This window comes from Nannobrachium achirus (genome assembly GCF_963921795.1).
Source record: "Nannobrachium achirus genome assembly, chromosome: 1".
NCBI lineage: Eukaryota > Metazoa > Chordata > Actinopteri > Myctophiformes > Myctophidae > Nannobrachium > Nannobrachium achirus.
In genome coordinates this window covers 73021955-73036766 of record NC_137810.1, presented here as the reverse complement: position 1 = coordinate 73036766, position 14812 = coordinate 73021955, and the positions used below count along the sequence as shown (strand labels likewise).

General features: G+C 42.6%; 1 long non-coding RNA gene across 1 annotated transcript; it reads right to left on the bottom strand.

The window, feature by feature from the left end:
* Nucleotides 1-6034: 6034 nt before the first annotated feature.
* Nucleotides 6035-11056, bottom strand: LOC308293442. Its single transcript, XR_013962469.1, has 6 exons — nucleotides 10947-11056; nucleotides 9388-9515; nucleotides 8395-8555; nucleotides 7985-8137; nucleotides 6965-7117; nucleotides 6035-6098 (listed from the first exon to the last, which is right to left on the bottom strand). It is a non-coding gene; the product is annotated as an uncharacterized lncRNA (long non-coding RNA).
* Nucleotides 11057-14812: the final 3756 nt, after the last annotated feature.

The window sequence follows — 14812 nt, the reverse complement described above, 5'->3', positions numbered from 1 at the left end:
TACCCATTTTTCACATATTTGCAAATTTTTCTCAGGTATATACCCATTACACATATTTGCACATTTTTCTCAGGTAGACATCAAAGCGGTAGTAAAAATATATTACATTACATGTGATTGACCAGCTAACTAATCCGTTCAGAGTAAAATAAATAAAAAAGACAATAAAAAAAATACAGGGTGTTAAGGCATGTGACTTTCCGTGACGTAGCTTGCCCTAGAAGTGATTTCCCCATTCATTTTCTCCAAAGAAAGTTCAAAAAATTCTTATGCAAGTTTTACGGTTCAAACAAAGCAGACCGGTGATCCACGGATTCCTGCGTGTACATAAACATTCGATTTGTCGAAAAAAACGGTGAATGCATCAAGGAACAGGCATATTTTGCATTACAACGGGGGCTAATAGAAGAGACTGCATTATCCCCTTAAGGAAAAAGTGCCTTCAGTCAGTCTGCCAGGTCAGTTAGAGCAGTGGTTCTCAACCTTTTCAGGCCACAACCCCCAAAATAATCATATTTTAACTGGGGACCCCCCACCCTGAGGGGCACTAACAGTTGAGACATTACATTTTGTATAACATGGTTCTAGCATACCTAGAATAGCAGATTCTATTCAGAGAAAAGCAGAACGCCTCTGCGTTGTGAGCATGTAGATCGGCTATTTTCACAATTTCTGACTTCAATATTTCACAATTTGGCCAATGTTTAATTTGTCATTTTAGAAGTATTAAAACGTCTTTAAATAGTCACTTAAGAAATGTGCATATGTGCTCTATACACTTAAGAATTATGTTTGTTTACTGTTGAGTGAGAAAACAATGTTGCACATGAAGTTAATCATCTGGGGACCCCCCAAAATAATTTGGGGACCCCCCCTAGGGGTCCTGACCCACAGGTTGAGAACCACTGAGTTAGAGGGTCACGAGCAGTTAGTATGTCTATGTTAGTATGTCTGTTAGTATGTCATGTTAGTATGTCTATGTTAGTATGTTAGTATGTCATGTTAGTATGTCTATGTTAGTATGTCATGTTAGTACGTCTGTTAGTATGTCTGTTAGTATGTCATGTGTTAGTACAGTGGTTCTCAACCTGTGGGTCCCCACATTATTTTGGGGGGGTCCCCAGATGTTTAGCTAAATGTAAACATTGTTTTCTCACTCAACAGACCAACATACAGTATAAGTATATACATGGTATCTGCACATTTCTCAAGTGACAGATTAAGGTCTTTTTAGTACCTCTGGTAAAGAAATTGCCAAATTGTCCCAAATTGAGGGCCGAAATTGTGAAAATAGCCGATCTTGCGTTGTGAGCATGAAGATTTGCTATTTTCACAATGGAACAGATGAGTCAAAATGATATAATGCCTACTCTTATAATTCCAAGTGCTTGTCAGGGTAGGGGTCCCCAGTTGAAATATGATCATTTTGAGGGTCGCGGCCTGAAAAGGTTGAGAACCGCTGTGTTAGTAGGCCTGTATCTATATGTCTTGGCCAGGGACTGCAGGTGAGAATTAGCCTATTAGTCACTCATCTCTGTCACCAAGAGGATGGGGAGGGGGGGGGGGGTCGTTTTTGCACCAAAACGTAATGTTTTATGGTTATTTTATGGTCATTCATTTTCTCCATACGGGTCAAACAAAGCCGACCCGTATAGAGAAAATGAATGGGGAAATCACTTCTGGGGCAATACGTCACGAAAGGTCACGTGCCTGTTGCTCGAAAACCAAGATGTTAAGACAGATGGAGAAATGGCATGCCCACAAATTTTTCTCTGAATGGAAGTAGTACATACTTTGTTACATTCTCATCCATTCGAATGCATTTCATTTCCTGAGACAGGTCTGAAAGAAGGAACACTCCAAGTTGGCATGAATTTATCGGGTAGTCAAAGAAGCTTGAACAATGGGTGAACTCATTATACACCAAATATGGATCCCCATCAACCACAAAGATATTCCGGACAATGCCAACTGTACCGTTAGAACATATGCAGTTATCACCTGTGAATACCTTGACACAAAATTGTGGAAGACTCATTTCTTTGTACTGCATAGCTGCACACGTGATGTGCGATGGCAGCGGACCCTCACTGTGGGGCTTTCTGAATTTGCTTACATTTTTATCTGAACTACAAACTGCATTGTCAGCCTCTGATATTCGCCTCACAACTTGCGCAACTGGGAACTGGGGGCTGCGGACCATTTTCTTTATTTGACCAAGATAATTCTCAAAGGGAAACCCGGAAATGTTGTCCAAACATTCTCCATGCTCCTTTACATCATTACTGAGATGTATAAGGCCGTGCACATTGTACACAAGATTTTCCCTGCCATAAAGCTGTCCAAAGTGTTCTACAAAAGACACAAGCAAAGTTTGGGCAAAATCACAGAAGAGCGCACACAGCTTTGGACATGCCAACAGAGATATGGCAACATATAACAACATGAAATTGTTGTAGACTGGTGTGCTAACAACATCAATAAGTGCAACTGGCCCAGTATACAATAAAAATTGCCTATATTCAGTTGCCTTCCATCTATGTCTCTCTACAACAGATCTGGGCTTTCGAGCAAATTCATTTGGCATATGACATTTGAAAGACAACAGTTTTTCTGACAACAGATGTACTTTCACAGATGGCAAGCGGTAACTAAGACGGCCCTTGCTGCCTGCCCACAGCTCTAAGAGCTTCCTCATGACTCCGAGGCAGACAAGATGCATGTAATCATGAGGAAACATAGTAACCATACCAATGCCAGTCTCTGTGAGTGGGGAGATGTCTCTGTGATGTTCCTCATCCAAATGAAGTCTGAAACTCTCATCTGTTCTTGCAGAGCATTTGGTGTCTGGAAAGGTCATTCTGCCATCTACATAAAGGCCATGTATTGTGCACTTGTCACAGCTTGCATATCCAGAGTGATATTTTATGGCTTTTATATATGCTCGCGCAGGGGCATCACAAATTACTGACGCAATTTTTATGAATAGTGTTTTGCCTTTAAATGTAAAGCCAGCTGCTACGATTTGTATGTCTGTCACTAGATCACTCAAGTATTCTCTCAGAGATGTAGGTTTTGAGGTTCCACCAAACAAGCCAATTAAGCAAGGTTTTTTTTCACCAAATCCTTGCACCAACCCCAAAATTGGCCATAACTGGACACCTGAGCTCTTAAAAAGAGGGAGCCCATCAAAATTTAGTTGTAGTTTGATTGTATGCCGATCTGGAATTTTCGACCAAGTCTTGTTGAAGAAACATGACAGAGCATTTACAATCCCAAAGTAAAAGTAGGCACCACCTGCAACTTGTTTGATCACATAATTCCTGCTGGTACAGAGGAGTGTTCTAGCATCCTTAGGAAGGGATGGGTGGTGAGGCCTCAACACTGACAACAAGGCAGTTAATGCAACGAGAGTGATACCATATTCCACGGCCCAGTTCATCAAGTTAGTAGCTAGAGTCGGCTGTTGAATTTCATCATCATCATCACCGCTCTCAACCCTATTTACAAAGTCACCCACTGTCTCAGGATTAACCTCTGTGTCCATAAAATCCACTTCCTCTGAATCCTGGTCACTGTGATCATCATTTTCAACTTGATCACCAAACTGAGCACCTTGTTCAACTAAATTTGGAAGTTGATCACCACTTTCCACAGGATCAGCACATTCAGCCGGTTCATCTATAGAGGTGTGAATATTTGCAAAATGTGACTGTAGACGTGAATTGACGGCAGACAATGCCTTTCTTCGCTGATTTGATGACTTACAGTACTCAGAGTAACGCTCAGTCATTATGGCCAAAGGGTACAGAACAGATCGACCAGGTGAAATGTATGGCCCCGAAAACCATCAGAAGTCCCTCAGACGACCAGTCTTGGGAAAACACTGTAAACACGGAAAGATTTACTGACATATGTTGCAATGAAAATGGTCAAATACACCACAAGTAGTTAACAATGGCTTTTTGGCATTCAAACTGGCCAGTGTGAGCACCATTTCCATACTTCCAAAACACCCCCCCTCATACAGACCAGTTTAACCCTTTCAGGCCGGGTACACATTTTAGTGTATGGGAGGGGCTCACAGTACATGTACAGTATGTATCAACATATTTTTTGTAGGCCAATATCTGATTTGGGCCTAACTATAGGTTAGGCCTAAATGGGTTAAAATCTTTGTAAAACCAGCCCCACTGGGGTGAGTTGTAGGCTAGCACAGGATTGCTGTGACATGTACAGTCGGGGTCCACCCGCTGTGCCGAAATCCTGCGGTGCCAACGGATCACAATGTCAATGGGGTCTGTTTAGAGCAGTGGTTCTCAAGCTTTTCAGGCCACGACCCCCAAAATAATCATATTTGACCTGGGGACCCCCCCACCCTGACAAGTAAGAGTTGAGGCATTCCATTTTGTATAACAGTTCTATTATGAAAATAGCAGATCTGCTATTTTCACAATTTCTGCCTCTAATATTTGACAATTTGGCCAATGTTTGATTTGTAAAGGTCCTTAAATAGTCACTTTGTGGTACACTCTCTTCACTTAAACTTCATGCTTGGTTTGTTTACGGTTGTGAGAAAACAATGGTGCACATTACGTTAATCAACTGGGGACCGCCTGGGGGACCCACAGGTTGAGAACCACTGGCATTGAGAGCCTGTGACGCAGGGTTAGGATCCGCTCAAGACCGCTGCCTGTGAAGTTAGGTTTAGGCTGAGGGTAGGGTGGGGGTTAGAGATGAGGCTGGGAGGTTTGTGTAGGATGAGGGGTTAAGCCCGTATCAGAGTGTACGGTGGAGAGCTATCCACCGCAAATTTGAGGTGAAAGCTTTCCACCTCAAGTCAGAAAATAAGTGCAGGCCATCATAGTACGCCACGGTGGAGTCCTATTCACCGTGACTGACTAGTCTAGATTGACCAATCAGTGAACGGGGTGTAGAGCCTGTCTGTCTGTCTGATAGTAAAAACAGAGAGATGTGTCGGGACTCACGGTGGAAAGCTCTCCACCGCGAGGAATAATGTAATGTTGTAGTTTCATGACTCAAAAAGACTCGAAAAGACTACACCGCGGTGTAAAGCCTTCCACCGCCGAGGCGACTATGATGCCGGCTTTAGTTTGCCGAAGGTGCAGACGGTTGGCACTGCAGGCTGTCTGCACCGCGGCCCGTCAGCACGCAGACACGACCCCGTGCAGTCACCACTAGTATGAACAGTGCAAATCCAATAAAATCCATAGAACCCTCTCACTTCACTGCAAGAAAACTCTAAACCTAGGATCAAACGTTACAATGAAATCTAAATGTGTACATACCAGCTAAAATGGGCCCAGGATCAGGTGGAGAAGTGGACCTGGAACAAGGGAGAGATGAGAACAAGTTAGGATTTTGCAAATGTATTTTAGTGAATTACTGAACTGTTGTATATCATTGGGTAAATACATTTTGAATAACCACAGAATAGAGTGCACAGGGATAAGTTAAGATGATCTGTTGAGATAGATCAATCTTTGGTGGAATTGATTGTTTTATGTACACAACTATGCTACAGACAAGGTTTGGTTTTCCACCGTCAGTTGGTAGGGCGGCGCTGTAAGCAGGCAAATTAAATTAGCATGACTTAGTGATATCACAAAATAATCTACAATCTCACCACATTCACTAGCACACTGTAGATCTGCCACTAAAAGAATGAATTGATTCTATGATATTCACAGTATACCATCATATAGTGATATAGCAACCTGCTACCTCAAGAATTATATGCAATTTAGAAACAGGTGGTACATGAAGGACACTTCCAAACTCACACTAATCACCTGCACAGAATTTGACAGAAACTACCTTTTTCTTTATCAAAACACTTTGCAGATAGAAAGAGGATGATTTAAGATTTCCTACAGTGATTTTAACATTGTTTAATACAGTAAGATAGGACTTTTCTGTTTGGATGTACCTGAGGTGAGGTATGGTGGGGTTAGAGGTGAGGCTCCCCCAACTGGGAGGTTAGGTTTAGGATGGGGGTTAGTCTGCCCAAGGTAGCAAGCGGTCGGCACTGCAGGCTGTCTGCAGCTCGTCAGCACACAGATGTGGATCAGGTGGTTCTGGAGAAGTGGACATGAACGAGATGAGACCAAGTTAGGTTAAAATTGATTAAGCAGACAGAAAACCAAATTAACATGGCTGCCAGCTGGAGTGGTTTTATCTGGGAAACATGTGTCTCTATAGCAGGGGTTCCCAAACGTTTTTTGACTCAGGGCAACCCATACATCTGTTTTTAATCTGAGGCACCCCTACATTATAATTCTCACTCCCAGCACCTTATATTTATAGCATATCGTCGTTGTCGGGTGGAAACCGTTCGTTTTGTATTTATCATCTAAAATATGTACTAAACTAGTGAAAACAGCAGATCTACAAGCACACGACGCCTTGTGATGCGAGGCGTTGTGTGCTTGAAGATCGTCTGTTTCCACTAGCTTTGTGCGACAGTCTTGTAACTTGGAAATACACATTTTCTGCCCGACAGTGACGATATTTTAGTGATTATGTTGCAAGGAAAACGTTGAGATAATAGCCATTTTGGTTAGAACCGACTGAAAATAACTTTGTACTTCAAGTTTAAAATTATACAAAATATTTTTTCAAGTGTCCAAATAAATTCCAAATGATACCAAATTATCTCGCGGCACCCCTGGGCTGCTGTCACGGCACCCCAGGGTGCCCCATCACCCACTTTGAAAACCCCTGCTCTATGGCACGCAAATAGAAATAGGTGGTACACAGGACACTTACAAACTAACACAATAATCACCTGCACAGATTTTCACAGAAACTAGCTTGTCTTCTTTCTTTTTTTTATCAAAACACTTTGCAGATAGAGGATAATCTAAGCTTTCCTACAGCTACAATGTTGGTGATTTTAACATTGTTTAATACAGTAAGATAGGACTTTTCTGTTTGGATGTACCTGAGGTGAGGTATGGTGGGGTTAGAGGTGAGGCTCCCCCAACTGGGAGGTTAGGTTTAGGATGGGGGTTAGTCTGCCCAAGGTAGCAAGCGGTCGGCACTGCAGGCTGTCTGCACTGCAGCTCGTCAGCACACAGATGTGGATCAGGTGGTTCTGGAGAAGTGGACATGAACGAGATGAGACCAAGTTAGGTTAAAATTGATTAAGCAGACAGAAAACCAAATTAACATGGCTGCCAGCTGGAGTGGTTTTATCTGGGAAACATGTGTCTCTATAGCAGGGGTTCCCAAACGTTTTTTGACTCAGGGCAACCCATACATCTGTTTTTAATCTGAGGCACCCCTACATTATAATTCTCACTCCCAGCACCTTATATTTATAGCATATCGTCGTTGTCGGGTGGAAACCGTTCGTTTTGTATTTATCATCTAAAATATGTACTAAACTAGTGAAAACAGCAGATCTACAAGCACACGACGCCTTGTGATGCGAGGCGTTGTGTGCTTGAAGATCGTCTGTTTCCACTAGCTTTGTGCGACAGTCTTGTAACTTGGAAATACACATTTTCTGCCCGACAGTGACGATATTTTAGTGATTATGTTGCAAGGAAAACGTTGAGATAATAGCCATTTTGGTTAGAACCGATTGAAAATAATTTTGTACTTCAAGTTTAAAATTATACAAAATATTTTTTCAAGTGTCCAAATAAATTCCAAATGATACGAAATTATCTCGCGGCACCCCTGGGCTGCTGTCACGGCACCCCAGGGTGCCCCATCACCCACTTTGAAAACCCCTGCTCTATGGCACGCAAATAGAAATAGGTGGTACACAGGACACTTACAAACTAACACAATAATCACCTGCACAGATTTTCACAGAAACTAGCTTGTCTTCTTTCTTTTTTTTTATCAAAACACTTTGCAGATAGAGGATAATCTAAGCTTTCCTACAGCTACAATGTTGGTGATTTTAACATTGTTTAATACAGTAAGATAGGACTTTTCTGTTTGGATGTACCTGAGGTGAGGTATGGTGGGGTTAGAGGTGAGGCTCCCCCAACTGGGAGGTTAGGTTTAGGATGGGGGTTAGTCTGCCCAAGGTAGCAAGCGGTCGGCACTGCAGGCTGTCTGCACTGCAGCTCGTCAGCACACAGATGTGGATCAGGTGGTTCTGGAGAAGTGGACATGAACGAGAGAGATGAGACCAAGTTAGGTTAACATCGATTAAGCAGACAGAAAACCAAATTAACATGCTTTTGCAAATGTATTTTAGTGAATTACTGAACTGTTGTATATCATTGGGTAAAGCACATTTTGAATAGCAGCAGAATAGAGTGCCGCACGGATAAGATAAGATGATGGTGGAATTGATCATTTTATGTACACAGCTATGCTACAGACAACAAGGTTTAGGATGTGTCCTGGTACCTGCTCGGTAGAGTGAACTCCGGAAGTGCTCCCAGTAGCTGTTCCTCCAGAGCGACAACACGAAGGTCAACGTAGCCCAAGGACCAGTACCACTGGTATCACGTAGATGTAGAGGAGGGTGTTGAGCACTGGCTTCACTCTGGACAAGGATGGGCGGCGTTCTAAGCAGGCAAATTAAATTAGTGTTACTTAGTGACATCACAAAATCACAGAAGTCAAAATGAGGCATTTTTTCCTTACATGGCTGCCAGCTGGAGTGGTTTTATCTGGGAAACATGTGTCTCTATAGCAGGGGTTCCCAAACGTTTTTTTTTTTTTTTTTTTTTTTTTGACTCAGGGCAACCCATAAATCTGTTTTTTAATCTGAGGCACCCCTACATTATAATTCTCACTCCCAGCACCTTATATTTATAGTATATCGTCGTTGTCAGGTGGAAACCGTTCGTTTTGTATTTATCATCTAAAATATGTATTAAACTAGTGAAAACAGCAGATCCACAAGCACACAACGCCTCGTGATGCGAGGCGTTGTGTGCTTGTAGATCGGCTGTTTTCACTAGTTTTGTGCGACAGTGTTGTAACTTGGAAATACAAGGTTTCTGCCCGACAGTGACGATATTTTAGTGATTATGTTGCGAGGAAAACATTGAGATAATAGCTATTTTGGTTAGAACTGACTGAAAATAATTCACTTTGTACTTTGTACAAAATATAGTTTCAAGTGTCCAAATAAATTCCAAATATTACCAAATTATCTCACGGCACCCCTGGACTGCTGTCACGGCACCCCAGGGTGCCCCGTCACCCACTTTTAAAACCCCTGCTCTGGCACGCAAATAGAAATAGGTGGTACACAGGACACTTCCAAACTAACACAATAATCACCTGCACAGATTTTCACAGAAACTAGCACTTTTCTTCTCTTTTTTTGTTTTTGTTTTAATCAAAACACTCTAACATTGTTTAATACAGAAGACTTTTCTGTGGATGTACCTGAGGTGAGGTAGGGTGGGGGTTAGAGGTAAGGCTCCACCACCTGAGAGGTATAGGATGAGGGATTAGTCTGCCCAAGATAGCAAGCAGTCGGCACTGCAGCTCGTCAGCAAACAGATAAGGTGGTTCTGGAGAAGTGGACATTGAACGAGAGAGATGAGACCAAGTTAGGTTAACATCGATTAAGCAGACAACTCTATTCAACATTAATGTATTTGTCACTACCAAAAGCAGCCTGCAGGAGTTACATTTAAGCCCTACACACTTCATGACAAATAGTAATCTCACAAAGCACTGTAAATCTGCTATAAAAAAAAATAATTCAAAAAATAAAGCAGACAGGTCCACTCATCTCAAATAAATAACTCCATCTCATAGGACTTGTTATTGAAAAACGGACACTAAAATAAAAATAATGTTTTGAAAATATTTTATAAAAAAAAGATTCAGTTTCATGTTTGTGTTTCTATTCAAAAAATTACCACAAAAGCGTAAAATAATTATAATTATTTTTGCCATTGTCAGACTTACTTTGTTCATATCCCTTATCAAAAATAATAGAAGAGGGATATAAACATTGTAAACATTCAGTATGTAAATGGCCCAAATGGTTATTTTATGATTTTTGTGGTCATTTTTAAATAGAAACATATGAAGCTTAATCTTTTTTATGAAATATTTTTGAAACATTTTTATTTAGCATCCATTTTTCAAGGAAAAGTTGACTATAGCTCCTTTAATCTGAACCAAAACGACACGAGCCGTAAAGCAGACAGACGGTGAGCCATATATATGATCTAAAAGCCCTCCTAGCCCAGCGGATGCGACGAGTTGTAGGCTTGTAGATTAGCACAGTTAAACCTGCAACACCTTCGTAAGGACAAAGTACAAACCAAGTTTTAGCGCATTTCCTCCAACAGTCGTGCATAGAGCTGTACCGTGTATGACACCTACACTCACTCACACCAGCAAACTGGCTGATATAAACAGAACAAACAGGTCTAAAAGAGCCGATTTACGAGCAGCTTGAACAGCGTGGTTTGTGTGGCCTGGTGTCTGTTCACTTTTTAATGCGTGCTAAAACACGTTGTATCCGGCCCCATTTTCACATACACATGAACAACACCGGTACTAGAACACGGCCAAATAAAGGCACTTTGTAAAGCAAAGTGAGAAAACTATCACACACAAGTTACGAGCCAACTCACGTCTACACCACTAAACTAATTTACTACACCCACAAGTCCACAACACACACGGGAATTCTGTGATTCAAACTAGCTATGCGAGCAACTATGTTGCTAACGTAGCCTTACATTAAGTCGAACCTGCAGTGGCTTATTCGTATTCTGGCTTTGGGATCCAAAGCCAGAATGCGTTAGCCACTGCAGGTACGACTTAATGTAAGGCTAATGTAAGGCTATTGCTAACGTTAACACACACACACACAGCTGTACAATGTACAACAAGTGAACAACCTTAAATACTGCGGCATGCATACAAGATATCGACATTGCGGCCACAGAAGTGATATGAATTATAGTATTTAGATGTATTACCGTGTATAATACTGTTGAGTCCGCGGTATCGGCGTATGTGGTCTCCTTCCCAACAGCAGAGCAAAACATGGAAGAGAGAAAGCGCGCGCGCTCCGCTCTGAACTTTGACGTGATGATGAATTATGGGTAGTCTCGCGTGGCCAGACTGTTGGTGCTATTGGAATGCTCCCATTCGGAGATTGTGGCTACGCGAGACTATGGGTAAATAGTCCCGCCTCGCCTGTGTGTGTGTGTGTGTGTGTGTGTGTGTGTGTGTGTGTGTGTGTGTGTGTGTGTGTGTGTGTGTGTGTGTGTGTGTGTGTGTGCGTGCGCGTGTGCGTGCGTGTGTGTAATAAGGTCGATGATCATATGTATTCATAACAATATAATGATGATAATAACGATTGTAATAATAATGTGTAACAATATAATAATAATATGAATAACAAGTAATAAACAATGATTATAATAATAATCATATCATAATAATAAATTTAGAGTATGTTTAAAAATATCTTTTATTTTGCACATAAACAAATATAGTTTACTTATATATAAACTAGGGCTGGGGATCGATTAAAATATTTAATCTGATTAATCGCATGATTAATCGCAAATTAATCGCAGATTTCTTATCTTCTCTAAATCTACCATAAACAGATTTTGTTCATGTTTTAATACTCATATCAACATAGGGAGTAGAGAATATTTTCTTGCTGCAATTGCAGCATGTTTATAATTAATGAAACAATGGCAAACTGTCCAGAATCTCCAAGTATTTTTTTATTTTCATATTTGAAGTGCTGATTGCTGAATTCAATGAACTTGGTCGTGTCTCTACGTACGACACTTCTAACCCCTAAAGGTCACGTACTCAAGACAGGCTTAGTTTGGGCCTTGAGTCATTAAAATCAATACAAAATTACAAAAAAATCCTTTTTCAGGCAGGACAATCATGAAAAATACACGAAATTCGGACATACCAGTGGGCATACCAGTGCCGGCAGACATCTGGCAACCACATCTAGCCCAGATCTGGTTCACTTACGGCAAACCGGTGCCCGGCAGACATCTGGCAACCACATCTGGCCCAGATCTGGTTCACTTATGGTAAATCAGTGCCGGCAGTCATCTGGCAAAACACATCTGGCCCAGATCTGGTTCACTTACGGCAAACCGGTGCCCAGCAGACATCTGGCAAACACATCTGGCCGGTGTCAATTCAATTATATATTTTTTCAGATAAAAGACACTTATTCTGACTTGCTTTTTGACGCAGAGTCTGATGAAATTGGTTCCGTCGCGTGAAAATGCTTCGGTCGATTTCTAACCCTTCTAGAAAGGCTAGCTCGGGTTCTAAGGGGCGTACAGACAAACGGAAAAAAGATTATTGATCTGCTCGCCGAGACGAACGCGTGGATGTGCCTTTCATTTCTGAGCGACCCCTAGAGGGCTAACCCTAATTCTAACTTCATGGGCTGTTTACTCCGCACACGAGTGTTCTACAGAGGAGTTACACACACCAACATGTTCGGCTCGGTGAGCTGAACACACCAGTATAAGAATCATCCCACACAGACACTCCTGTGAGGAAATAGCTTTTTCAGGCCTGCCTTTCAATGTCCTCTAACGGTTATAGACTCTATGACCCTTTGGTCAAATTGGAGATCCCGGGGAAGAAAGGTCGTAGGAGGACAATCAAGATATCCATGCATTCGTCTCAGAGAGCTCTACAACATATCTCGGAACCAAGGTCTGATGTCGCATTGTCTTTGACGTATAACGCAAAATACCTAACCCTAGACATCAGACATCTGGCAAACACATTTGGCCCAGATCTGGTTAACTTACGGCAAACCGGTGCCCGGGTTAGCTATTTTGCGTTATAAGTCGAAAACCATCATTTGTCAAGGGCCCGTCTTTTAGTATGTTGTATAGCTCACCGAGATGAACACGTGGAGGTTTGTTTTATTTCTGTGCGACATTCCTTGGGTTAAACTGGGGTTAGTCTCCCTTGAATTACTATAAAATCAAGATAGGATATTAGGGTTACTGAATGTCGACCTGAGGCTTGAAATTACGTGCAGACTTGAGAAAAAAACATATCCGAGCACCTATCAAACACAGCCAAATTCACTTACGGCAAACCGGTGGCCGGCAGACATCTGGCAACCACATCTAGCCCAGATCTGGTTCACTTAAGGCATACCAGTGCCGGCAGACATCTGGCAACCACATCTAGCCCAGATCTGGTTCACTTACGGCAAACCGGTGCCCGGCAGACATCTGGCAACCACATCTGGCCCAGATCTGGTTCACTTACGGCAAACCGGTGCCCGGCAGACATCTGGCAACCACATCTGGCCCAGATCTGGTTCACTTAAGGCATACCAGTGCCGGCAGACATCTGGCAACCACATCTGGCCCAGATCTGGTTCACTTCAGGCACACCGGTGCCGGCAGACATCTGGCAAAACACATCTGGCCCAGATCTGGTTCACTTATGGTAAATCAGTGCCGGCAGTCATCTGGCAAAACACATCTGGCCCAGATCTGGTTCACTTATGGTAAATCAGTGCCGGTAGTCATCTGGCAAAACACATCTGGCCCAGATCTGGTTCACTTACGGCAAACCGGTGCCCAGCAGACATCTGGCAAACACATCTGGCCGGTGTCAATTCAATTATATATTTTTTCAGATAAAAGACACTTATTCTGACTTGCTTTTTGACGCAGAGTCTGATGAAATTGGTCCCGTCGCGTGAAAATGCTTCGGTCGATTTCTAACCCTTCTAGAAAGGCTAGCTCGGGTTCTAAGGGGCGTACAGACAAACGGAAAAAAGATTATTGATCTGCTCGCCGAGACGAACGCGTGGATGTGCCTTTCATTTCTGAGCGACCCCTAGAGGGCTAACCCTAATTCTAACTTCATGGGCTGTTTACTCCGCACACGAGTGTTCTACAGAGGAGTTACACACACCAACATGTTCGGCTCGGTGAGCTGAACACACCAGTATAAGAATCATCCCACACAGACACTCCTGTGAGGAAATAGCTTTTTCAGGCCTGCCTTTCAATGTCCTCTAACGGTTATAGACTCTATGACCCTTTGGTCAAATTGGAGATCCCGGGGAAGAAAGGTCGTAGGAGGACAATCAAGATATCCATGCATTCGTCTCAGAGAGCTCTACAACATATCTCGGAACCAAGGTCTGATGTCGCATTGTCTTTGACGTATAACGCAAAATACCTAACCCTAGACATCAGACATCTGGCAAACACATTTGGCCCAGATCTGGTTAACTTACGGCAAACCGGTGCCCGGGTTAGCTATTTTGCGTTATAAGTCGAAAACCATCATTTGTCAAGGGCCCGTCTTTTAGTATGTTGTATAGCTCACCGAGATGAACACGTGGAGGTTTGTTTTATTTCTGTGCGACATTCCTTGGGTTAAACTGGGGTTAGTCTCCCTTGAATTACTATAAAATCAAGATAGGATATTAGGGTTACTGAATGTCGACCTGAGGCTTGAAATTACGTGCAGACTTGAGAAAAAAACATATCCGAGCACCTATCAAACACAGCCAAATTCACTTACGGCAAACCGGTGGCCGGCAGACATCTGGCAACCACATCTAGCCCAGATCTGGTTCACTTAAGGCATACCAGTGCCGGCAGACATCTGGCAACCACATCTAGCCCAGATCTGGTTCACTTACGGCAAACCGGTGCCCGGCAGACATCTGGCAACCACATCTGGCCCAGATCTGGTTCACTTACGGCAAACCGGTGCCCGGCAGACATCTGGCAACCACATCTGGCCCAGATCTGGTTCACTTAAGGCATACCAGTGCCGGCAGACATCTGGCAACCACATCTAGCCCAGA